At 42.0% G+C, this 26,580-nt stretch overlaps 1 protein-coding gene across 2 annotated transcripts in view; it reads left to right on the forward strand.

Annotated features, from left to right (window-relative positions):
• Positions 1–21,190: 21,190 nt before the first annotated feature.
• CPNE4 (copine 4) overlaps positions 21,191–26,580 on the forward strand; it is a 228,719-nt gene continuing 223,329 nt past the window's right edge. Inside the window, exon 1 of one of the 2 annotated variants that reach the window (XM_032684440.1) lies at positions 21,191–21,388. The gene's annotated coding sequence lies outside the window, so the exon portion shown is untranslated. Of the gene's footprint in view, positions 21,389–21,646; positions 21,783–26,580 lie in introns of those variants that run through there. The other variant, XM_032684449.1, reaches the window with a different exon arrangement.

The raw sequence follows: 26,580 nt of genomic DNA on the forward strand, positions 1-26,580 counted from the left end.
TGTAAACTGTGACACAAGCTAAAAGGAAGAGTACTTGCCACTTAAGGGGGAAAAGGCAAAACAAAGTTAACTGGTATTGATTGTTTTGGCACAGGCAGGTGTTAAACATACACAGCAGACAATTACAGTACAATTAGAATTATAGAGCTGACTTCTAACCTCAATTAAAGGGAAACTTGGTGAGGGCAATGTAACAAGGAGGAAAACTGTTCTCTCCTTTCATTTTATCTTGTGAAGTGTTTCTTTCTCTGCTTTTGTGGACTGTTTAGTTAGGTCTTTCGTTTGTCTTTGGTAGATATGTTAATTCTTTCTTCTTTCCAGTAAGAAATTGCATGATTAAAAAGGAGAAAAAAGATAGACTCTGAAAACTGTGAGGAAATCTCAGAATCTCAATTGCTATTAATGGTTGCAGGTCTTCTAACTTCAATATGCCTCCTCAGGAACCCTCCACTAATCTCTCTTTCCTAATCTTTCAGAGCCAAAGTGACTTCCCATCATCACTGAGTGACTCACTGGAAGAACTAGAAAGGACCTGAATGTGGACACCTGTGCTTCTCAAAACCACTCTTTGGCTCCTTCCCAAATGAGCTTTGAAGATGGAAATCCATCCTTCTAATGAAGGTACTTAATAGATAGCAGCTGTTTCTCACAACTACCTGAAGACATATTTATCACCATATTCTCTTTTGTGTAGAAATGTCTTTTATTATTGTTAAGGCTGAAGTATAATCTAAGAGGTCATCTTGTCGCTTCTCATCCCCTTCTCAGTATTTTGTTTGTTGGGGGGGGTTGTTTGTTTTTGTTTGGTTCATTTTTTGCTTTTGTTTTTTTTGCTATTTTATGGAAAACTGCACATTCCTGGCATGTGACTGAGTGTGAAATAATGAGGACCAGAAAAGTCTGCTTATAGTCTCAAAGCAGTAAATGTTACTGTTCATCTGAGAATCTGTATTATGACATACAGTGATGCAGTGGAAGCTCCATCCACACTGAGTTTTCTTGAAAAGTTTATGAGGTTGTTCACTGAAATACTGTGTCCTTGGGGATAGAAGCAAATAAATATATTTGTCTAGTTAGCAGATTTTGATTTCGCAAAAAAACTCTACCAGTCTTAAGTGAACAAAGGTGAAAAAATGGACTCTGGCAACAACATCTCTATCCACAAGACAGTCCATGCAAGGGTTTGTAAAGGTCATGAAAGATTTTGTGCCCATAGACCAAGTTGTTCTTTCTGAAATATTACTCTGTGTCTGGACTTGACTGACTGGTGAATAATTAAAAAAGAGAGGGAGTTTTCCTGCCATGATTATATAAAAGAAAAATCCTACTCAAACTTTGATTTGTATGATGATGACTCTTATGCAAGTATTGTACGTATTAAAAAGATCCTGCAAGATGTTCCCCCCAAACTTGGAATATGATCATGTAGTTCAAATGGATCCTCTTGATTCAAAACAACAGGAGAATGGTTCCAACACTTTATTTCTACCAAGAGCCTTGTATTGCATTCAGGTGGTTATAAATCCCTTTCACAAGCTGTCAGACAGATATGGCTGAACTATTTGAGCAGCTGTAAGATATAAATGAAAGTCTAGATCCTGATATGAGAATACCAACCTAAACATTTTGAGGATTTCCTGAAAAAAACAAACACTCATATCTGAAGGAGTTGTGGGGGCTGAAATGTTTTACCCCTGAGATTTTGCACTGCAATTAATCAACAGCATGGATATATCTTCTCTACTTTTGTGATGATAAGCCTCGACAGGTGGGCCTTCTCTAGACAGAAAATTTCACTTCCATACAGTCAGTTTGTCACATTTTGAAGAGCAGAAACTTAATTTTTAAAACAAACATCTGGAAATAGAAATGTAGGTTAGAAGAAATATGAGGTCAGAGGCAACAGCCTTGCCTCAGCTGTCTATTCTGAGAGCCCAACATTTTTCTAATATTGAGTTCACTCTGTCAAGAAAAGCTCCAGATACAGTGTTGTATCCCCATTATGGTGGTCACTGCTCAGATTAGTTCTGTGCACAGAAAGGATTTGTGTTTGAAAGAAGGTACTGGCAAAACAACCAGTTTACATGGATCTTCTGTGAGTGACATGGATGGAAATACCACCTATTACGCTTTGTCCTATGCTCTAAGATGTGGCAATGAACTTGTACCTTCCTTCTTCCTCTAAGCTTTTCCATGGGGCTGATAATGGGGAAAAGGGAGCATCATCTTTTATATGATTCCAATGAGACAACTGGGCATATGAGGTATAAGTTTGGTTATTTCGTTGTTCTAGAAACAATTTATTACACAACTGTCCAGATGTCTAAGAATGGCTGCTAGAAATTTCCAAAGCTACACTTCCATCAGATATATTGCATAAAACAAATACTTCTGTCACAGACATTTTATTTTAGTACAACTAAAAAGAAATGCTTTGTATGTGTAAAAGTACTCATGGTGCGATATAGAAGGAAGGTCGCAGGTGGCTGTGGGAATTTGATACTACATTATGGAGACAAATTAAGTTTGCACTTGCTTTAAAATGATAAGGGATTTGGAAGTGTCAAGCAGGAGTACTTTGGCCCTTAAAATGATGTGATGCAGCTTATTCCCTTCCAGAAAAAGAATCAGTAAAGCACTTCTGAATAAATGCTGACTGCTGGTGCGGACTTTGGGAAAAAATACAGTTCATCACTGCTCAGCACTTGTCTTCTTGATTTTAGTGAGTAATTAAATTGCAGTGGCCCTTTTAGTGATCTGAACTACACACAAGAGATTCAAAGCCCAAAATTCAATAGCTTGTGCTCTCCTGTTTCCTGACTAATCCTGTAAGATGCAGTGGGTTGAATGGATGATCTAATAAGACAACATAACTGCAGTCAGCTAATTCTTCTATAGAAATTAATAATGAAAGCTCACTGAAAATAGAGAAGAAAACTCATTTATGAAGGAATAATAAAATAAAATAAAATAGCTAAAATGGAAAGTTGCCTATTGGAGAATAAGACTTTGTGAGCAATTTTTTGAAGTATAAACTAAGTTTACTGTACTGCCTGCACCTTTGATTTCTGAGTTTCTTGGGTCTGGTCCTTCTAGTAACCACACTGACAGAAAGTGGCCTGGGAAGGTGGTTTTATGCAGCACATCAGTCAGAAATTTTGAATGTAGAATCATTTATAAGTGCAAATACATCTGAGATACTTTCTCACCATCCAAGGAAGCTTGCAGAACATTACTACCACATACACACAAGTATAAGCTCTACCTTTATAGAAGGAAAGAAAAGGTACACATAGAATTGCAGAAGCTGGTTATTGTGTCAGTTATTAAATTGTTCCACTATAACTCTGTTACACACAGTGAAAATTTTTCATCCTTCTGGGGGAAAAGCTACATGTGGAAGATACTTTGCAAGCTGTAGAACTGACTGAATACATCTATGCCAGCCTGGAAATATTTGCTGCCAAATATCCTACTTTTTCACAAAACTTTCAACAATCCTCCCTCTTTCTCTGAAATAAAAGCATCCCAGCACTTTCTTTCTCCTTGCTCCAGGACTTGACCCTCCCTGCCTTCTCTAATTCATCTCTCCTACTTGTCTCAGACCCTCTGAACCCCTAATGCTGTTCCAAGCCAGTGCAGAAAACAAAAAAAGGAATTAAATAAAAACTGCAGATTGTTTTCACTGCAGCTTCTGCACCTTCTGCTTTGACAGCAGCATGATGATGCTCTCTAGCATAGCAGCTGGCAGTTTACCATACTGCAGCTCTGCAAGATATATCAGGAGTCAAGGCTTACCAGCTGTTTTTAAAAAGTTAGGGAGTTGTTTCCCTGGAATGAAGTTCAGCTAGTGTTGTAAGACTGTCTGTACCAAACTACCTTAAGGCATTATGAACTTGGCAACTTACTAGTAGCAAATTTAACTTGTGGAATTTTCTGTTGCTGGGGGAGACTGGAAACTGTGCAAGGAAGTATGCATCTGCAGTCACCTGCAGATGCAGGGGTGCATTGCAACTTGTACATCCCTTCCACAAACCTGCAGCTCTTTAGTCGTATGTTCCATGGACATCTGGACCAAGTGTTCTTGCTCTTTCAAGGGAAAATGATGCAGTAAGTAGCTTCCTTTTCTGAGTTTTGTGGAGACCTGGGCAAAATATTAGAGCCTTTATCTCATAAAAAACTCAGTTTAGGCCACACCTTTAGTGAGGAACAGTGACAGAATGAAAACCTATCACCTAATTCTCACTTAAAATCAATTTGGCAAGCATGTCGTAGTTACAGTCATCTGTAACAGGGTATCTGACTTCACTGATTGTGAAAATGTCACTGAAATATTGCTAGTTTCTTGTTTTGGGCTTCAAGGCCCTTTGGGCAAGGTCTTTCACTATTTTTGAACAGTGTCCAACACACAGGAACTTTGATTTGTATATAACAATAAGGTCCCTGACTGTACATAGGTAGACTAATGACACTGGGCAGGCAGAAGATAGTTCATTTGCTGGGCCAGGAGACAGTCCTACAGCTCATACCTTTGAGGCCAGACCTCTGCCCTAGGCTCTGTTGACCCACTGACTGGATGAAAACCTGTAACTCTGAAGATCAAGAAATTTAGAGGAAAGAGAAGAGTCTCTTGCAGCTGTTGGCCATACTTGGTTGTCCTGTCATCCATAGGACATATTCTTATCCAAAATGGCATCACATGTGGTCCAGCTTCAGTGGGATAAGAATCAGTTTTAGGACTCCAGTATCTTATGTTTTTATAGCTGCAGTGGAACAGTGATGAGTTTATAATGTTTTGACTCCTGATATTATGCATATACAGATTCTGTATATATGCAAATGTATATATGCATTTATTTTGCAGTTCATTGCCTGAAAATCCACTGTTCAGAAGCAGATTGCTATGCCAGGAAATAGCCATGTTGATGTTTCAGAAGGTTTGTAACTACGGATGCTTCTTATGGGAGGAGCCTGGATTTCTTACTTGCCACCAACCTGGGGCAACTTCTCATCTGACTTCTGGATTTTGCTATTGGTTTTGGATACAATAGGCAAAACTCATTTGTATTTTAGCTCCAGTGAAGATAGTGGAGGTTCAGTTGGGATTAGTTAGGAGCAATATATAAACTTCAGCAGTCAGAATCAGGGTACTTTGCTGTGTGTCATGTTGCTCTTGAGGCTCATTCTTTATCTGTCAGAACAGTCTTTTAACCAGTTTTTTTGTCCAGTCCTTAAGGATGAGATTGGAAGGCAGCAATTGGAAAGCAGACTGGCTTGTGCTGCAAATGCTCAGTCCTGTAGGAGCTAATCAGGTCAGAAGCACCTATCTCCTCCCTGTATGCCATCACAGGTTATGCTGTGTTTGAACCAACACTGTTACACTGAAGGGCTTTCATGTCATGGACAGATTCTGCTCTTTCCTTTTACTGAAGAAACTGAGAGGTCTTTGGCCTGTGCCAGTTACTGTTCCCACACATATTATCATCCACCCTGTAGTGATGTCCTTCTGGGATTTTGTTTCATTTTACTAGAAGTCTTTCCAATTTTATGCTTGTTTTTTGTTTGTTTGTTTGTTTGGCTTGATTTTGTTTGCTTGGTTGGGCTGGGTTGCTTTTGGTTTGTTTTTGTTTTTGTTTTTTAATTACAGATCAATTACATTTGTGTGTGCAAAGGCCAAAGCTGAACTTAGCAGTCTGTTGTCTCTGGTCTTAAAAAACAAAGCCAGCGCCTTGGCACAGCATTGGTTGCTGATAATGAGACCACTGGGTATAGAGACCACACTCCTCCTCTGCTTCTGTGTGTCCCTGCAGGGAATGGGCACACTCTAGTTCTTAATAAATGTGTTTTCCTTCTTAGTTTATATTAAGATCTATAACATGAATCACAACACAGTCCTGATGCCTGTATTATACTCCTACTGCACACACCTACAGCTATCTCACCACAAACCAGCTCACAAATTACAGCCTCTATCTGCTACTTTGTGAGGCTGATACTGGTATTAGAGTGCTAACTTATTAGCAGACTCTTCTCTCTAATCCAGTAACAGCAAGAGTAATAAGTGAATTGCCCAAGGTCTGACTGAAAGCAGTCAAGTCTACTACTGGTTGCAGGGAGGGCAGGAGTAAGTATAAGGTTGATGACACTAATTTCCTTGGAAAAAATCAACAAGGAAAGATTTTCTTTCTTTCAATTAAATAGTGGATCTTATGGCAGCGACTGTTAAATTATGCTCTTTTTCTTGTGTATGTGTTGTCACTTCTCTTGATGTTTCCCCAAAGATATGCCATTTTGGGCGGGGGAAACATGTTCGGTCCACCATCACTGTCTTCCTCTGTGGTAAGGAAAAACAGACATATTGTATCATCAAAAATAGCATTTCCTGGCAGCCTCTAAAAATATAGATCACACATCACTAGCTATTTTAAATAGCTGGCTAAAGGAAGAAAACCTCTCCAACATATCTCAGTTATGAAGTATTGACATATTCTCATTTTACATAAAATAACCAGATCCTCCTTAGCAGAAACTTATTATGAAGTTACCAAGCATTTTTAGTCATTTTGAACAATAGAACAGAAAGATACACTGGACTACTTAGATCCTCTGAGAATATAGGTTTGGGAAATGCCCACAGAGAAATTACGTGAATCAATACACTAGGTACTCACTCCAACCCCTAGAGAATATTGCCCAGTTCTTATATAAGCTTAAAAGTTCCATTAATGATTCAAGACCAGACTATAACACTAAGCAAAAATCAGTGCTGAAGGGAAACCATACAAACCATGGGATGTAATTCTGTACCCCAGCATCATCCTGAAGTGCTTTCCTATCCTCCAGGATAGATATTTAGCATTTGTACAGAAATTAATTGTGAAAGCTGTAGCATATCTTGAGGGTAGATTTTGCTTTCCTCAAACTTGCCTGGATTTTGGAGCTAGTAGGAAGTGCGGCATCTACAGATATTTCAGCTGGTGGGATGTGAGTAAGGAATTTAATGTTGCTTTTTCTTACTCTATTCACCCTTCAGAGAAGCTGGCCAAGCTGTGAAGTATGAAAATGTGCTGCACCTTTTCATCAACCACACTAATATTCTTTCCATCTCAAGTATTACCTGACACTATAAGAATGTCTGCAGTTCACTGTACTGTTATTAGGGGCAACACCTCAATTGTTATCTTTTGCTCAACAAGAAGATCCAGAGTGCACTTTAGTCCTGGAAAGAGGTCAATTTAAGCGCTTCTGTGCAAGTAAAAATGCTTTCTTTTGAAAAATCTTAATGTTACTGCATTCATTTTCTGCATATCCTTACTTTGCAAGTGGTCATTCTCATTTTTGCTCTGACAGGTTGGTGACAGAGGTCACCTGCAGTCTTGTATGCCTTACAGGGCAGGGGCACATCCCTGTGGGCTCTGAATGAAGTTTGACTGCCAGGTCCATGGATGTCTAAAGTGTCCCTCACTGAGGATTTGACATCAGGCAGGGGTCTTCTGAGGGTGTCCATCTGATCTTCATTGCTCAGAAGACTGAAATTCTTTATCAGCATGTGTCATGGAGTAAGAAATTCAGACCTTTCATTCTTCGGAGCTTTAATCTCTCTTAAGATTAGCATTTTTTTCTGGATTTTCCCTAGTTTTATTTCTGTTAAAAAAATCTCTGGCTGACCCCATGTTTGCCAGCAGGCACATAACATGCACTGATTTTGTGGTCATCTTGTAGTTGCACAGTATGGAATAGTAGAGGTTTTTCAGGGCTCATAACAATAAACTTCTATTTTGTAGTCACTGTAGTCTCTAAAATCCAGGTAGGTCCTGCACTGTGAATTGGGAAAGCCTGGTATTTTTTAGGATGCTTTTGACTTGCTGTGAGACCTTGAATAAAAGACAGTCCCCCTGCATTGCCTCAGTTTACCTTCCCAGGCACTCCTTGTCTATGTGTTTCTGGAACCTCTGGAACACAGAGGCGAATTTTGCACACAGTTGCAAGTAATGTCAAGAGATGTTTGCTCGTTTGCTCACTTTTGGAATTACTAAGTCTATGGAACTGAAATAAATAGAATTTACCCTGTGTGAATTACAGAATATAGGAAAGCCACACGAGTTGCATAGCTCCTTCCTGGAATGGTAATAAGCATCTATGGATGCAGTGGAGTTTTACTGTCAGCATGAAAAAGTTTAATGGTGAACAGTAAAATAGCATAACTTGGTCATGCTCTACCACTGCTTCGTGTCTCTGGATGTGTTTTCTGTACAGCCCCAAAAAGTGTTGCTTTTGTGTGAAAGAGCTGATGTGAAAGGTGTTCTACTCACTGTCAGTATCTTCAGTTTCCTTTCTGTTCACAGAAATGTGTGATGAATTTACAGGAGGCTTAAGGCTTAACCAACAGAACTGGCATAAATTATTCCTTTATAGTAGTATTGGAATGCTTCTCTATGAGAATTCTCTGACAGAATAAAAGTTGTAGTATTTCAGAATACCTATTTCCCCATAGGAGAGACATAATGGTTTGGAAAAAGGTTACATGTACTCTGGAGTGTACTGTACGCAGAGATCATCATTCTGAAATAGCTGTCCCTCTGCCACTCAGTTTCACCAGTTAGGCATGCCCTGGGACAATAATAATGTGCAATGAGGATAGATCTATGATTCTGACACTATCAGTGTGTAAATCCAGCCAGGAAGAACTAGCAGGTCATTAATGTCATGTGAGGAGATGGAAGACTTGCTATCTTCACCAGAGCTGAGTCCTCTTACAGCATCTTCTTTTAGAGTTAAAATTAAGTCACGAGGGTTTCCTATTTAGATTTCTGTAGCACTAAGAATGGGAAATGTTTTGTACGCTGGGGTCTGTGTTTTATGAATAGGTAAATACCTTTGTTTAGTGGTGAAACAGAAATATAAAAGTAAGGATATTTCACAGTCAACCTTGGGATCTATATTCCATCTGCCCATCTGCAGAATGCATGTTTAAAATGTCTATGAGAGGGTGGTATACACCTGGACATTTTGACAACTACAGACAGACTGTGGGGCATAATCTCAGTTTTGTTCCTTGTACTTTATACTGTGTTTTTTCTTACATTAGTACTTGGCTGCATCTTTGTTTCTTGAGGAGTGTTTTTCCAGATTCTTTGTTAGAATGTAAGTATCATTTTTACTTACAGACGATGTGACTATTGATATGGAGAAAGAAAAACACAGTAAATGCAGTGTTATCTGAGCAACTGGCAGACTGTAAAGACAAAAGTGTGAATACATTTGGAGCTCCTGAAGGATAATTGTGGTTTGGGTGATTTCTCAATGGCAAGTTACTTCAGTTTTCTTCCTGATGTTGTCCTTGTTTAAGAAGTTGTGAGGTTCAAAGTATTAATTCTTAAAATTCTTTAAAAATGCAGATAATTGTCCAAGTGCTGCTGCTATTACTGTTACAGTGAAAACTCCAGACTGAGGGGAGTAAACTCTTCCCTTGCTGTGCTATAGCTGGTAAGTAAAATAAATGCAGACTTGTCACCTTTCCAAGTGCTGGAGTAAGGGATTAGTCATCCTCTGCCCTCAGATTTCCACAGCAATTTTTTTGTTGTAATGCTTCAGAAGTGAAGGACTTTATGAAGGAGAATACTTCAACAGAACAGAATACTTCAGCTGAAAATAAATACATTCAGGTGGCAGTGTATTTGGGCTATGAACTATTTGTGGATAATGAATTAGGCTTTCTCTAATAATCAATTTGTGTAGCATCCAGGAAGGGGGGAAAAAAGTGTGGATACTTTCTAACTGTTTTGCCACTTTTCAAAAAATGCTTTTGGCAAGATATCAGCAGGAATTGACAAACATTAGTAAAACTTGAAAGCAACAGCTAAAAAGTGTTTGATTCAGGTGTTACCTGCTGCCATCTGAATTGATGGGCCCTCTCCAAGCATGGTAGGGCTGTACAGAGAGGAGAGCCCACTTTGACGGAAATCTGTGTGGGGTGGCCCCAGCAGGAATATGAAAGGCTCACCTTTCACAGTATGCTGTGTAACGCTGACAGAAAACGACTTCTGTTAGCAGAGCGGCAGGCTGGAAAGAAGATCGAAAAGCACATTTGGGAATGTGATGGATGGGCAGCACAGTGGAGATGAAAGACCCTGCAACTCCACTGTCTTGGGAAGAGTCACAGAAAAGAAAATAGAAGGTGAATGACCTGGGGAGGAGAGCTCCAGCCAAGGTAGGAATGTGCTACCTTCTGATTTCACAGAGCTGTGAGCAGAGCCTAGGATATCCTGTGCAAACCACTCCTGTTAGTTGTTGGTCAGACTCTGGAATCTTGAGGGCCCTTGGCACCAGGGTTGGAGATGGCTGGCCAAGGTTGGGGCTGTATCTGAGAGGTGGCTGATGTGGAAGATGTGCTCTTCCCCTGTCGTGGACAGAGGGCATGTTCCAGCTGATGGTCAAATGCATGGATGAATCAAGACAGACAGTGGCCTGGGCAATGGAACAGATGTAGCAAACAGTGTTTGAATACTTGCAATTGTATAGACACCGAATGGTGGCTTATCTGATTCTGTATAACTTGTCAGGGCTCTTACAGAGACCTCCATGTCCTGTTGCCTTTGTAGCTAGGAAGTGTGAACTTTGAAGTGCTGGGAGGGAGGCCAAGGTGCAGTTAAGAATAAAAACTGACCCAAACAGGAGCGGGAGAAGAGGTGATGGCTGCAATAACTTCTTGCTGATGTTATCCTATTCAACTGGTCCCTTTTATTTCTTCCTGGTGATCCATATTTGTTTCTGTCCATAGCTAGGAAAAATACCTCACTTACTAACTTCTCTCTGGAAAGAAAATCTCAACACTCATAAATAGTATTTTTTGTTTAGCCCCTCAGTTTCCCTGTTACCAACTCTTCCAATGAGTCTTGCATAAAAAGATTTTAGAGTGGTTACTTTCAGGGTGCAGCATATGCCAGCCTCTCCCTAAAGGACAAGGACCCAAGGGTACTTCCCAGGGCAGCAGGATAGGACCTCACAAATCAGGGCCCATGCCACCATCCCAGAAGCGAGGCAGCCCCCATCAGGCATCTTCATGGGCACAGGGATGGTATGGTATGGTATGGGATGTGGACCCAAATCAGTGGGGTCTGTGGCCAGGCAAGGCTGCAGGATGCTGGAAACTGCCCCTGGGGCATCACTGATGGGGCAGGGTCTGATGGTCCTGGGCATGCTGGGCATTGTTCAGGGTGAGAAAAGCCCCAGGGAGGCTGGGCAGAGACAACCAAGGCTGGTCATGCCCTCAAGGCTTGACTGTTACAGTGGATGGCCTCCAAGAACCCAGAAAGACCTCAGCAGCTGATCTGTGAGAAATAGCAGTCTCTTTCTTAGCTAATGATGACCCTTGAGAGCAGTCTGTGGATAACAGATGATGCAGGCTTCCCTCCAGTAAGCAAGTACAAATCTTTTGACAGGAGCTGCTGAACCCACTGATTCATCATTGATGAATTTGCTGTGGGAAATAAACACTGTGGCTGGATAGGACACAGTAAATAGGGTCAATAGCATTGAGGCTACTGCATGTTGTAAGTTACTTTTTAGTGGGAAACCTTCCTGTGGAACACTTTTTCCTGGAGCTAAGCCAATTTGCTGCTCAGGCACAGGAAGGTAATTATTATCCTAATTGTCTTCAGCAGTACAGCAGATGCATAATGAAAGATTGTTAATAAAATGATAAAATATGTCATTAATGATAATGTTGATAGTCCTGAATATTGTTTGGAAAGGAAAATAAACCCAAACCTATGGTAAGTGAAAGAGAGCTGGAAAACTTAGTAGATGGGAGGTGAGGAAGGAGACAGAAAACAAGAAAATGGAAGCCCAGATGACATGCCAGATGTAAGGTCCTTGAAGAGATGCAGGACACATACAGAGAACATAAAAAAGGAACCTAGAAAGGATAAACCCACAAATTTCTGATTTTTTCTATAGGCTACCTGCATGGAGCATCAGAACTGTTCTGAGGCACAGATGTGCACCTGCCCCCTTTTCCTTTGGTCATGAATTAGAACTTCAGCTAACATTTTTGATTTAAGCAAGGTGCTATATAAAAATGCTTTTAGCAGATGGTTGAATGTCTTCTTCACAGGTTCAGGTCAATCAGGGTAGACTCTTGGAAATATTTTGTTAAGTTGAAAAAAAAAGTTGAAAAGGGACACATCAGGAGATAACTCTTCCTCATTAAAACTTAGGTATAAATCACGGTGCCCTTGAAGTTCTTCTCGTTACCTTTAGCCTCCATCTTCAGCAACTATGCAGAAAAATATCAGCTCAGCAGTGTTACCCACAGTACAAAAGAAAGCCTTTCTGTAGGAAATCTAAGGATTCCTCAGTCCTTTTATTTATGACGCAAAACGGCTGAAACATTGAAACATCACAGACCCCATTTTTGAAAGCTCAGTTATAGGCTAAAAAAAATACATGCACGCACAGCAGTCTAAAGAAAGGAGGATGACAATCTTTCTTTTTTCGTTTAATACACCTGTGTATAAGCTAAAGTCAGGGAGAATAAAAGTCAGCACTTTAGGGAAAACCTTAAGCAACAGCATGTAAGAACTTTTCATGCTGAATCAGACCAATGCTTCATCTTATTCTGACACCTTATCTTTGTGAATTCTAACATTGCCCCAGTGGACAGGTAATTGATGGAGAATAACCTGTGCATTGGCAAAATTTCTTCCTAATCTTGTCAGTGAGGGGTTGGGATTTGCTGTGCATTATGAAAAGCTGCCCTCCTAAACAAGTAAATTTTTTACATAGTCGTGAGTTCTGAAAAGTGCAGTTACAAATATAACAGGTGGGTTTTTCTCAAGCCCTCTGTGACTGTTCCGCATGAAATTCTTCAGAGCACCCTTGTAATCTGACAGGACAAGAATCTCCTTGTATATGATCACCTTATTCTTGTTTCACTTGGCGTATTTTATCTTCTTTTTGAATTTCTGTTGCTCACGCCTGTTAAAAACACTTCTTCTGTTGCTAGGATAGCAGAAACAACAAGAGAAAAAATGGTCAGCATCCTGCTTCACATGTTACTAGTAAAAATAACTGCAAATAACACTTTTCAAGCATCCTTTTGTGTAAATGCTTTCTGTGTATATTTTCATCACCTCTGAAGGCCTCCACCACTCTTGCCACTGTGGTAGATCTTTCTCTCAGCACTATCCACAGCAGCTGGCAGAATGGCTCAGGCCTCTTTGTTTACATCTGACACCTCCTCACCCTGTCCTTGCTACAGTTTTTGCTAACCAATGGTGGAAAATATGCTGTGTGCACACATATTTGTGGGGTAATTCTACGCCTCTCTTCTGAAAATCTGGGATTTATCCCAATCCAGATTGCTCAGATTGCCTGAAGTTTTCACTGGGTTCACTATACACTTCCAACTATAAAGTTTACCCTTTTCTTGAATAAGAAGCAGTTGCTTAATAGTAAGTACTTCCCTGTGCTCAAAACCTGTAGGTGAGTTGAGACTGTTTGGTTGTTCTTGGGAGTTTTGCACACCAGGTGCTGAAGTGGGAAGGGTATTATGGGAAGTTATGGGTTTTCTGTTGGCTCTTTAACAAATTCTTTCAATAAATCACACTTTTAATCTGTGCCACTGTTTGCCTTGTCACATCCACCTTATCTAGTCATCTGCTTTGGCACAGGGACTGGCTGCTTATTTTTTTCCTGTAAAGTCCCAACCCAGGGGGCTTCAGTTTCAGCTGGGATCCCTGGCTCCTATTGTGATACTAGTTTCAGCAATTAATCTCACCAATTTATGCTTCACAGAAGTCGAGCTGGTGTCCAGGCCAGCTTCTGCAATAATAAAAATTGAACTTATAAAACTTGAATTTCAAATTTAGCAGAACTAAATCTGATATCCTAAGACATAGAAAATTAATTTTTCAGCAGTCTTGAATTTCTCACATAATTCCAGTTAATGCATTTATGAGCTTCCAGATCTGTCCATTCAATGGCTACTTGACTGGAAATCTGCCTTCTCTTACCTGTTCCAGGACACCTGCAGTCTCTTTAACGAGTGGGAGGGGAAGAGCCAAAACAGCCATGTGCGATAATAACATTTCAGGTGAACATACTGACACCATTGCACAATACAGAAATAAAAGCCAGGCTGTGGCTGCTTCTGGGTCAGCTATTGAAAGAAGCAGGAAATCATATCGTTGTGACTAGTCTGCGAATGATCACTGCCAGACATTGGTGAATTTACTTCTGACTCTTTAATTGCTTTGCAAGGGTTGGTGGTAAAATTATGTTCGTCTCCACATTAATTCCCAGCTATTTTGCGGGAAATCTCAAAGGCTTTCTGGATCTGCCAATGAAAAAGAGAAAATACTCCAGGATGTTCTTTCTTCTCCAGTCATGAAGCCAACCTTCTCCTTTTCAGAACACCACTGTCGTGGCCTCTCTTTGTTTGCCCTGGACATCACAACTGGCTTTCCACAGCAAGGGTAAGGAGATGGAAGAAATGGTTTCCATAATCATTATTGCTAAAAAGAAGGCATTACCTAATGGCATGACTACAAGAGAGTTGCACTAGAGGTAATTTTGGCCTAGGAAAGCTGCTTCTGATGTTTAAAATAAAACAATAGTCAGAGAACGTAGGAACAAGTTAGACAAGTTAACATTTTTCTGCAGTGAAATACTAAAGAATCTTATAAATAAAACTGGAATTCATCAACTGCATGAAGGTGTCCCCTTTTTCTATTAAACCCTATGCAGAGCAATAGCTTAGTTTTGCATCAGAAGATACTGAAATAATGCTTTTCCTCTATTTCTTGCTTAGAGGATATGTGAAGAGGAATTTTCTGTTGTGACTGTGAAAAACTGATTTCTACCTTCATAGACTGTTACCTTATTATAGAGAACAGGCTTAATTATGTCTTTAAATGGTGAAGAGAACAAGTAATTTAAGGGCTCTGGATGTACTTTTATTAGTAAAATCCCATTTGGTACAGTACCTCCTTATTCATATTCTCATAAAAACCAATAAACATCACCATCTGTAGGATATGTGACATATGGGTTATTAAATATCTTCTATGATATCAGGGCTCTAAGTGTTGCCAGGAACCGTGGTACCTTGCAAAGAAATACCTCTGACCCTGACGGTAGAGACTTTTTATTACCGAAACACAGATCGTCTCTTGCTGTGTGTGAACCTTCAGCACAAAAAGACCTGAATGTTTTTAAGCAAACCATTATTTCTAACAAAAGATGCTTTTTTTCTCTCAGACAATTGTTGAGAGAAAGCAACGGACTCTTACTGTTAAACAAGCTTTAGAGTTTTTCATTCCAAGTAAAATAGCTTGAGGCTGGCATAATCAATTGCTGTTTCGCAGAGTGATAGAAATGCACATGCTATGCAATAGCTAAAAATCTGTCAAGAAGCAACTACCATGGCAAATGACCAAGCACACATTGGCAACAGCATGGCCAAAGTGTAATCTTTACCCTTTATTAACTAATGGACCAAAAAACCCATACTAAACTGCATTTTTATTTCTGAGTGAAATATCATGTTTCATTCAGAAAAAGGTTATGATGGACCAATTATTATCAGCTTGGTTTAGATTGGAACCTTTTCTCATTCTCAGTTTTGCTCTGAGGGCAGTGGAAGGGGCACAGAAAAAGTATTATGGGTTGCCAAAAAACAGAAGAGACTGGTAAGAGGGAAAAGTGTTGGTATGTTTACATATACTTGCCAAATTACCACCAAAATGTGTTAGATGATGCCTAGTATAATTCTACCATTTCAGTAAGTAAAACTTTATTAAATAACACAGTACCACTTTAAAACATAATCTCTCTGTCTAGATGCTGTGATTTGTCTTCACTTTTCCATGGTATTTATCTAGCTAGTTTACATTTTTAACTGACTTTTAAATTCACCCACATTAAATTCAAGTATGACAAAAAAACTTGCAAACAGCTTCCTTCCACTGTGAACTTGCGTCCTTCATCCCTTGCCACAATGTGGAAGGCAGTTTGGTTGTGACACTCTGACCAATGCCTGTTTGCGATATTGCCAGATGCCACAACAGCATCCCATGTGTTGGACAGGTCATGCATCACCATATTGGCTGCCTGTACTGAGCTTGAAGATCCACATAGGGGTAAGTGGAGCCAAAATATTGATACTGTAGTAGGAGAGATGAATAACCTCTCCTAACTACTTGTCTGATAACATGAAGACTCATGAAAAATGGGGAATGTGGCACTATGGGACTTGCAGTAAGACAAGTCCTCAATATTGTGAAATGTATATCTATGTTATACACTACCTATAGCTGAGTGTCTTTTGAATACAGTTACAGAGCCTATAGAGAAGCTACAGGTCCCCTTCTGTAATAGACTCCTTTGTTTTAGGCAGTACTAAGTTCTGAGCATGGCCACAAGTTCTGCAAACTGTGCCAAGGGCGTGGTTGTCTGCTTACTCTGATCTCTGCTGAGCTACATGGTTCTTCAAAAATTAAGTAAAGCGTTCAGGCCAGAGCCATATGGACAGGTACTGCAATCAGCACAACTGAAGGCCTGAACTCCACAGGTGGAAGCAGACTTGCCATGAGCTCCACTTTGCAGTCCACTGACAGTTGCATTGCAACAAGTCAGGAGAGGCCCTCTGGCATCACTGGTGGCCATTGTCATGGTAGCCACAAGAAACCTCCTGAGACTTACTGGAGGAGGTTAAGAAAGGATTCAGTTTTCCTCTGTTAATTTTTGGGCAGTGACAAATGTTTTTATTCAGAGGTAGGATTATTTTTATAGTTTTCTCTGTTGATTGACTTGATATCACTAAGCAGGGCTGGCTTTGTGAGATTGCACAACAGGGTGGTACACACTGGAGAAGGGTAACAGTGCCACCCATGGCAAAATGGCATAAGGACCCCTTAGCTAGCTGAGTAGGCAAAGGTGAGGTGATTCTATGTACCTCAGAATCTTCAAACCTTATCACTTTCTTTGATTATCTTCCTTTTGAAATATTTTTTGTCAAGAAAGGAATGGTTTAGAGAAATAAGGATATATTTGCCTTTTTCCCATTCTTTCACTTGGCGTCAATTCCCAGAGATGTCAAGATAGCTCAGCAGGTGGCACTGAAGATAATACAATCTTACCAAGTCAGTGGCATCAATTTCTACATCAGCTATTGCTTATGATTGTCTTGATTGGGATAAGTCTTGACTCATGGAAGATGCTGGCCACTACTCAGACTCTTTACAGTCATGCCATGGCATGAATGACTGTGACTCTGCAGTGGCAGCAAGAGATTATATTGCTTAGTTTTCTTTTGCTAGAAAGCACAGTGCCTGCCTTCAGGCTAATGTGTACCTTCTCTTGTCACAGTACTCAATACCACATCCTACAGTCAGCAATGGTGTCAGCTTTATGGATATTTGGTGCCACAAAGCTGTGCTAAGGGACCCCAGAGTGATTAAGAATTGAAGCCAAGAGTATAAGGGTTCAGACAATGCCACACATCACAAGACTGCCTAATTGATTTCTAAAACCATTTGGATCCAAAGCTATAGCTGTAGCCACAGTAGATTTTTTTTTTTTGGTGGGTTTGGTTTTCATAATATATAATTCCTATGTCATTTTCATTTTCTCTAATATGTCTAGTAGCTCTGAGTCCTCTAAAGGCAACAATGTGCTGGCAGAGGCTCTTGGGAACCGTTGGTTAAAATTCTGCTGCCAACACGATGAGAGCTTTAGGATCATTTCCTGGACTGGGAGATCAGCTCATCTCTGAATACAATCAAAGCTGCCAATATGTATCTATTGTGCCTATTTTGATACACGTAAGGACCACATACAAAACTAAGAATAGCATCACTGCTGACAGGAAAAAAAACAGTCTCTGTGCCACCTACTCATGATGACTATTGTACACACAGATTCATAACTCTAAATCTCAGGAAAACAAATCTTGCTGGTTTTGGATAATAACTTTGTTAAGAATAAATTCACTAAAGTAAATGGAAAACTGTAATTAATACTCTATCAGCATAGACCAGAGATGAGATCTAGGGCAGTATGTGTGATTTCTTTTCCTGGAAATACCCTGAAAGAACCCAGTTTTTCAGAAGGCAGGTGATTTGAACCTCAGCTTTCTTTCATACACCTAAGCTTTAAAACACTAGTTACTGCAGAAATCATGTATTTGGTCTCTAATACAATTAATCCAGGTCTTTTGCAAGCAAGCGTGTCAATGAAGTTCCTAAGCGAAACCTAGGACAAGTCTGTTAGAAAAGTCAGATGTAAATGTCAGGTGAGCAGATCCATGCTTGCAAGGGCAGCAAACACCAACTTTTAACATTTAAAGTGCTTTTAAAGGAGAGAAAGGGAAAAGAAAAGAAAGAAACATTTTTCCTGTTGTGTTTTTGAAGGTCATGCTTTCCTCCATTTACAACTGTTGGTGGTTGGTGGGTATAAGCTGACTTAGAACTTGAGTAGCACTTGAGTGTTTTCAAAGTGCATAATGGCTTGGGACTATGCACTAACTTGTCTCAGTGTGATAAGGTCTTTCCTGATCTATACAGGCAAAAACCAAAACCAAGCATAACAATTGTAACACAAGAGTTAAAAACGCGGAACAACCCTGCTCTGGTTACAAGTGGGTGGACAGCTTAAATCTGTAGCCGTTGATATCCTGGCTTGCACTTGCACTTAGTTAACACACAAGTTAATTCTTAAGACTTTAAATCATTCGTTTAATTTAAAGATCTACTGGTTTATGTGAGCTGCTTAGCTGCCCTCGCAGTATATTGAGGCTGGCTGCTGGCAAGCAGGAATATCATCCTTCTCCTATCTCTTTCCTCGGCATGCCTTGGTCCACTGAAGATATTCTGATGCCACCCACAGGAGGACGCAGGTACTTACAGCATCTCTCTGCCCTATTAAGGGTGCTTTAGCAATACTAGCAGGTAATATTAGCAAGCAGAGGAAACGCTAAGGCACGTAGCTGTGTGGGCACATAACTACAGGGTGAGATTCAAGCCCTTATAGGATCCGTGCCACAGAATGAGAAGTATTATTTAAGTGTTGGAGTGTAAGATAAAGAACAGAGAGCTCACACTTCATCCGGACCCAGCTAAACACAGATGGAGGTTAGATCCTGCTCCTTCTCACAGTCCCCTACTGCAGGTTGTCCCACTGGTAAGTTCTAGCCTACAGCTAGACCACAAATACATTTTGTGGAAGTCTTGCCAAAGTCACAGATTCATGAGGTCTCCCTTATTCCTGCAGGGCATCCTGTGTTTCTTGCTGTTTTCTAGAGAGCCGAGCTAAACATGAAGCATCCTGGTGTGCAAAAGGCTGTTAGCAGGAAGCAGCTCCAGTGAGCTGTCACAGCTCCCAGCCATGACACAGCATGCAGAATCTAGGAGTCAAGCAGCCTTGCCCAGCAGTTATTCTGGGACAGCCAACCTGGCTTTGTATTAATACACAGTTTTTCCCTGGAGGCTTCACCCATGCATTACTGTGCAATATGATTCTGCTACTATTAAGCTAAAAACTTGTGAGATCCAAGTAAAACTAAGGGATAACTTGACTTCCTGGAGAACTTCATTAGCTTAGTGGTTATGCTGTTATGTACTGGGTGCATAAGGGAAAAAAAAAATCACAGCTTTACAAAAACAGTAACAGAGAAGAGGTAAGCAGAAGAGACAAGGGAAATCATACTGTTTGTTGTATTTAGATGAGTTTTGTGTAATTCTTATTGTACTATAAAAGTAATTTATGTTTATTTCTGTGAATGCATAAATAGAAAGACTAATCTTTGATTTTAGTGCTGTGAACAAATTATTAATCAGGAGGATCTTTTGCATTATATGCTCTGTAAAATGCTGCGTTTTGTTGCACTTTATCAGCAGTTTGAAAAAAAATCAGGTTTACAAGGTATAATTGTAACATTTGCAGCAGTATCATATTGAAGTCACTAATCAGAGAATCAAGGGGTTCTGACAGAAGAGTTCAGCTACGTCTCAAGAGGTGACTCTTACCATTTTTAATTTGGAAGACTTGTGATGAGTGTTCCTGGTTTGGGCTAGCAAATGTGTTTGCCTGCCTGTTCTCTGTTTGACACCTCACAGTGCTCAGGAGCAGTAGTCCAGGATTTGCCAGCTCAGAAAACACCTGGCATCAAGTTCATAGCATAAGACTAACTTGCTTCTGTCTTGCACTCCTTCCCTTTCCTGAAAAATTTTCATGACTGGAGGTACCCTTTTTTCAAAACGGTTTGTGTTTATATCTTTATGCCTGTTTGGGGGATGACTGCAGCATCTGTATCTCAGTGGACATGCTCTGGGAGCTCTATAATTTTTAAATTGGTGTGTCTCAGATAGATCTATGAATTTTTATCTTCATCAGATTCTTGTGAGGTAGGGAGAGGAAATTAGATATACAGGTAGGGAGCTATGGCACAAAGATGCTGTATTCCACAAATATTTGGAGATTTGTTTAACTGACAAATGTAAATCCAATTCCCTTGCGTAATCTGAGGATTTCTGGGAAGCCAGCCAGATTTTTCACAAGAACACGCTTCGGCATTGACACAGTTGCTCGGTAGATCAAGAACTGAGTGGCTGCCATAGGTAGGCAAAGTCAAACAGTGAATCCTGATATCCCAAGTCCTTGAGCTGTTTTGACTGTAAGAACTCTCTTTTCGCTTAGTTGGGGCCATCCTATCCCTTCTCCCTGTTAGGACATCTAGCGAGGCATTGCAGAGTCAGCAAGAACCCCAATGCCAGGGGGAGAGTGGCCTCTCAGCAACCACTCAAGCCTGTTTCACTCTCGCAGGCTGGCACTGCTGCCTCCCCGGCTTGTGGGCATTTGCGCTTCTGCCGGCATGTGGGTGTTACAGCCCGAATTTAACCTAATGCTCAACTTGAACCATTCGGCTCATTGGAAATACTGGTTGGACTTAGTTAACCCCATACTGGCGGCCGCTCAGCAGTGCAAGCAAATCGTATCTCCTCCCCAGGTGTGCTGAAATGGCACCAGAGAAAAGCTCGGTGCTCCCATCTCGGAGGGCAGAGATGTGCACGGGAGGCCCGGAGCATCCCCGGCGCCCCCTCCGTGCCCGCCGCCCCCCGCAGGGGGCGCTGCCGCGGGCTCCGCGGGCTCGGCGGCTCCGGCACCGCGGGGCCGGGGCGGCTCCGAGCGGGGGAGCGCCCGGCGCGTCCCGCCCTCCTGCCTCCTCCCTCTGTCCCCTCCCCTCGGCGGCGGCGGTGGAGCTGCCGGGCTCCCCCGCTTTTCTTCACATGGGGCTCGCCCTGCGGGCGGGACAGCGCTCCTGCTCTCCCGCCGACCGCTGAGAGGGACCCGGCGCGGGCGGAGGGGTCTCGCCGCCACCGGCGGGCAGGTAGGGGCGGGCGGCGCTCCCCGAGGGAAGTCGGGCGGCAGCGGGACGGGCGGGACGGGCTGTGGTGCCCCGGCCGGCGGTGCCGGTCGCGGAGCGGAGCGGGGCGCACGTGGAGCGGGAGCCTCTCATCCCGCCCTCCTCCCTCCTTCGGCGCCCGCGCTTCGCCAGGGTCTTCCCGCCGCGGCTTCGTCGTGGTCGCGGGACCCCCGCAGGTCACTTGTGGACGCATCGCGGGTGGGTTCTCTTCCCGGGTGCCGCGGGGAGCCGAACAACTTCAGGGAGGAACCCGGGCGGGGACGCCGGTCTTCCCCGTTCGCCCAAAGGGAATGGAGTTTAGTTAAAGAGCTGTGGATCTTCCCCTGCCCGTTCCTTCTTTTAGCTGTCAGGAGAACAGGTCCGTTATTTGTGAAATTATTTTATGTCAGTTTAGGTCTTGTTTCTTTTTTTCCTGTACACTACCAAATACAGAGTGCTGATGAGATTATTTTCTGTGGTTAGTAGATTAAACACAGGACGAATTCCGTATGCCGTTAAAGTGAGCGTTATGGGTTTGCCGAGTTCACATCATCTTATGTTCTCATAGCTCAAAATAAACCTTTTCATTAAAAGGGAGAAAACTGGATTCAGTTTTCGCAGCTTTTGATTGATGAGAGCTCCCTCGTGGAAATCAGCAGGGAGTTTTGCCTGATTAAGAGCTGCAAAATTTTCCTGAGGTTTGTTACACAACTGGCTGTAGTTGTGCAGTACGGGCTCAGTTAGGTAACTTTGCATCTGGGTCTTGTTTTCACTGGTCCAGCTGAAGTACTTTCAAGTCAAATTAGGTTCAGTGCTCCTCTTTAAGCCCTCGCCGCTCGACGGGTCCAGGGGAGCGGAAGGATTCTTTTACCTGCTTCAAAGAAGAGTAAACTTGTTGGTTAAACAGAGAAGCAGGTGACGCTCATTGGAGATAGCGATTGCAATTTAGAAATGCTCTGTGTGTTTTGCTGGCAGTGCCAGGTCAACTGTTTTCATCCTGGAGGTGTTTTATTTTGCTTGTGTTGCTGTTGAGCCTCAGAAGCTCTAGTCAAGAACCAGGGACTCAGCTGTAATAGAAGATGTACAGGCATGCATGTAATCACAGTCTCTCACCAAAAAGCATGCTTTCTGGTGTGGTTATGCAGAAATGTTACAGAAAACAGAGCATTACTCCTCAAAAAGCTTGGAGGTTGCAATTTCCACACTTGTGAGCTGACTATTCAGTTACTGCTGTTCTGTTTTTTTCTGTGCTGCTAAAATACCTGACAGTAAGCAGTTTACAGAATCTAGTCAGTTGTTTGTGGAACTTTTGTTGTTGTTGCAGCTGCAAGAGTTCTGTCAAATTGTTTGGGTTCTTTTTTAAGGCATGAAAGTAAGTAAAATAAAATGAAAACTTCCTTGCATTTTAAGTGGCAGCAACACAGGATCAGACTTGGTGAGGGTGGAACAAACAAAACCCAATGCTTTTCTTTGTGCTGTAACTATTTTCAGATAAGAAAACCTCCTTTGCGATGGCATTTCACAAGTTTGTTCTTGGTTCCTTGAAATTTCAGGTGGCGAAAGTCTGATCAATCTAGCTATTCAAGCGAGGAAAAAACATTGTAGTGTGGTCTGTGGAGTTCAAATGCACATTACTGGAAAGCTACAAACAGCCTTAAAGTAATCCTTTGTGAGGCAGGAACTCAGGCGTGTGCTGAACAGCTTTCCTGAGTTAGGACAATAGGAAACAAATTGTGTATCACTAGAGTTAAAAGTATTCAAGAAAGCTGTTAATAACATTCAAAAGGAGGTTCTTAATATACATGTGAAAAGCATTATCAGTTTGTGTAGCTCAGCAGCCACTGTGTAGCTGAGCCATCATGTTTAACTGTCCATCTTCTAATCTTTGGGGGGAGATTTTTCTAAAATAGGGTGCTTAAACGTACCCCAGTTTGAAACACTGAACTAAGGTGAATTATGTTAAGTAATTCTGCCCAAGAGATTGGACATTTGCACCTTGGACTGAAAAATTACCTTCTTAGCAGCGTGCCAAAGCTTGGAGCTCTCCATATGCAGAGAAGCTGATGGAGTATACATGGTGGTGTTACATGTTCAGTGCTGGTTTATAGGAGGCATTTCTATGGCAGCTGTCACTCGTATATCACAATTGCTGATTTGTCTTCATGGAGTGGGTTAGGAAAGTACTGTGGATGCGGACAGACTAAGTGCCTTGCCGAATTGCTCGGGAAGTTTGAAAGACCAAGATGTTGAAGCCAGGTGGAAAAAGGCAGTCGAATGACTGGCAATCTTATCTGGGTTGTCTGCCTCTTTTGCTAGAGATTGTTTAAATTATGTTATAAAATACAGCTGTTTCTAGGTATTGCATTCAATGGTTGGCTGACAACATTCAAAGTTTAAAAAATGGGTTTTTTGTTATATGCCTTTCTATGTCTTTGTATGCACATGGTGTTTGGTAGGCATTGGTATTTTATTATGCTGTCATAGCTTCCCTTTTCATAGGTTTATTATTTCAATGTTTTAAAATCATCTAGTAGACTCCATTCGAAAACACTGTTAATGGACTGTTAGAGTGGTGGAATTTGAATGTGAGATAGCCAGTGGTCAGCATTATGGTTCCTGATGCAACCATTAGTCAGCAACACTTTGCACAAATAGCCAACCTAAAATTTAATGTATCTTGTTGGAAAGGTGGCTTTAGGCAAGCAAGAAGTTCTAACTTGATGATGAAGGATACATGCCTACAAAGAGCTGTGCTGAGGTTGCTGTGAAAATGGTAGATTTGGGGTTTAAGCCTTTGTGACTCAAATTTTAAGTCCACTTTTGCTCTTAAAAACCGCAACTTGCAACTTTAAAGAGCAGCTAAATGTTTTCAGGTCTTTTACAAGATGCCTGACAGCAAAACCTGCATTAGTAAGGCACGCTGCTCTGAGGAGCTCTGCTTTTGTCTGCCCGTGGAACTGAAGCGTCCTTTGCTGGGCAGTTGAATGTGCCACCAATGCTAATTCATGTCAGAGAGAGGTGTTTATTCAGTGTAGATTCAGTTTTCTGTGGCTGAAGACCCTCATGTTTTCTCCCACTAGTCAGTCATTTGTAGTTTCTGTCTTTAAGAAAACGAAGTTGTGTTGATTTGCTTCTGCTTTTGTGCTGCAAACACTACACAGCTGTGAAGTTCCCATCTAGCTCTGATTCAGGAACATATTCTTCTTCCAAGTGGTGTGCATGTCCTCAGACAGCTTTGATTCTCAAAGACAGGTAAGTGGCATTTGTGGCCTAGAAAAAGCTGCACAGAGATAAGAGGAGCTCCATGCATGCTTAAAAACTAGCACATGCCCAAACGTTTTGGTGAATAAGCTTGAATGCTTTGCTGAATCACAGCTGTGAGTGTGCAGAAACACTGTACCTACAGCGTCTGCTGCAGCTGAGTACAGTGCTTGGAATGGATTTCAGGGCAGGTGTTCAGAGACCATCTGAACACCACAAGTGAACTAGGAGTGGGATTGTACGTACTACAGACAGGAATGGAAACATAACATTGCAAGTGGCTTTACTGGAAATTTTAGCAGGACTTCTCTCTTTCTCTCCAGTACTCAAATACAGAGTGAAACCTGATGCAGTAGATGACCCAATTCCCATTGATTTCCTTTAGAAAATGATTATACAAAGGGTGTGTCCAAGTAAACTGCCTTGGGAGTTCTACCCGTGGCCTGGAGAAATGGTGTGATTTGCCCAATAATGACGTTTTTGTGTCAGTCCCTGGGAACTGATTCGATAAGCGGGACTAGCGCTGAGTACGTAAGTCCCGGTACCGACCCCTTCTTCCTTCGATTACAGTACCCGAGACCTCCGAGGGCAGCGGTGTCGCGGGCGGGGAGCGAGGCTGACGGGTCTCGCCACGCCGAAGCCGCGCCCGGGCTGTCCCTGTCCCTGTCCCCGCCGGAGGGAGCCCGAGGATCGGCGGAGCGCGGCGGCGGCGGCGGCTCTCCCCACTCCGCGCGGGGATCCCGCCGGGAGTGCGGGGCGGGGACGCTCATCCCGACTTGCCCGATCCGTTCCTCCGGTTGGGCACATCCTGCGCGCCCTCCCGTTGGCAGCGAGGGGCTGCTGCTTTACGTCGGTCTTTTTGTGGTGTCCTTCGACAGCAAAGTCCTTTCATCGTGCGCCTGGTTATGAATAGGAGCTGGTCTGACCAGAAGGAGATTCCTAACTTAGCACGTTGCTCTCCCCCCGCCCTATTCTTACCACTAAGCTTTCCTGCTTTGCCCACCCAGGCCCTCCAAAGCTGGAAGTAAAATGGCTGTCATTTCTTTGGTAGCCTGATTGAAAGGAGTGCAAGAAGCACTTCAGGATGGGGGTGGTAAGAGGACCCTTGGCCAGACCAACCTTTCCTAGCTAGAACAGTGATTCCCGGCTGTAGCCATCCATGTGACTTTGATTCCTCATTTATTGTCAATAAATTTGTAATTGACACAGGGGGAGTACCTACAGCATTTCATTTACTAATGACTGGTTCATAGATCAGCAAGGTCTGGAACTGGCTGTTATAGGTAGGGTAATATGGGGTGAGATTCCCTTTAGTTGAACAGTGGACAAGTGGAAAGCAAGTGTGCCCTAAGCAAGAGAAGTTTTCTAGGTGTAAAAGACTATGAGCTGTTGAACTGCTTGGGCATGACAACTGTGCCAGTTAATCTGTGCTTTTCTAATCTACTGCCTTCTCTAATTTCCTCTTGTGAATTATTTGCTGCGAATTGATTGCTAAATGTTATATGGATTGTCGATGGAAGGGAACGGACAGATGCTCTTAGGTCAATATGATCAGGCAAAATGTCGTCTTTATTAGAAGAAAGACAGATTATATAGTGCTCATGACGCTTAGTTTCTTGTTCACTCTACATTGGTTACATAAGGAAAACATGTTCTGCTGTCCACTGTTAATTGGACCACAACAGGTGGTCATAGGAGATGAGAACACCTTATTCACTTTGCCAAGACTCCTCCTTGGCATCTGGCATGAATCCACCTTTGTCCTAACTTCAGGCCTTGTAGCCATCTTAGTGGCGCAGTAATTTTTACTATCAGTACTCAGCTATGCTAAGGCAAAAATCTCAGAAATGCAATAGAAATTGTTCACACAATTTCTGCCCTACGACAATGGATTGTCAGTAATCAGGTGGCAAGAC

This window comes from Chiroxiphia lanceolata, chromosome 1 (assembly GCF_009829145.1).
Source record: "Chiroxiphia lanceolata isolate bChiLan1 chromosome 1, bChiLan1.pri, whole genome shotgun sequence".
Taxonomy (NCBI): Eukaryota; Metazoa; Chordata; class Aves; order Passeriformes; family Pipridae; genus Chiroxiphia; species Chiroxiphia lanceolata.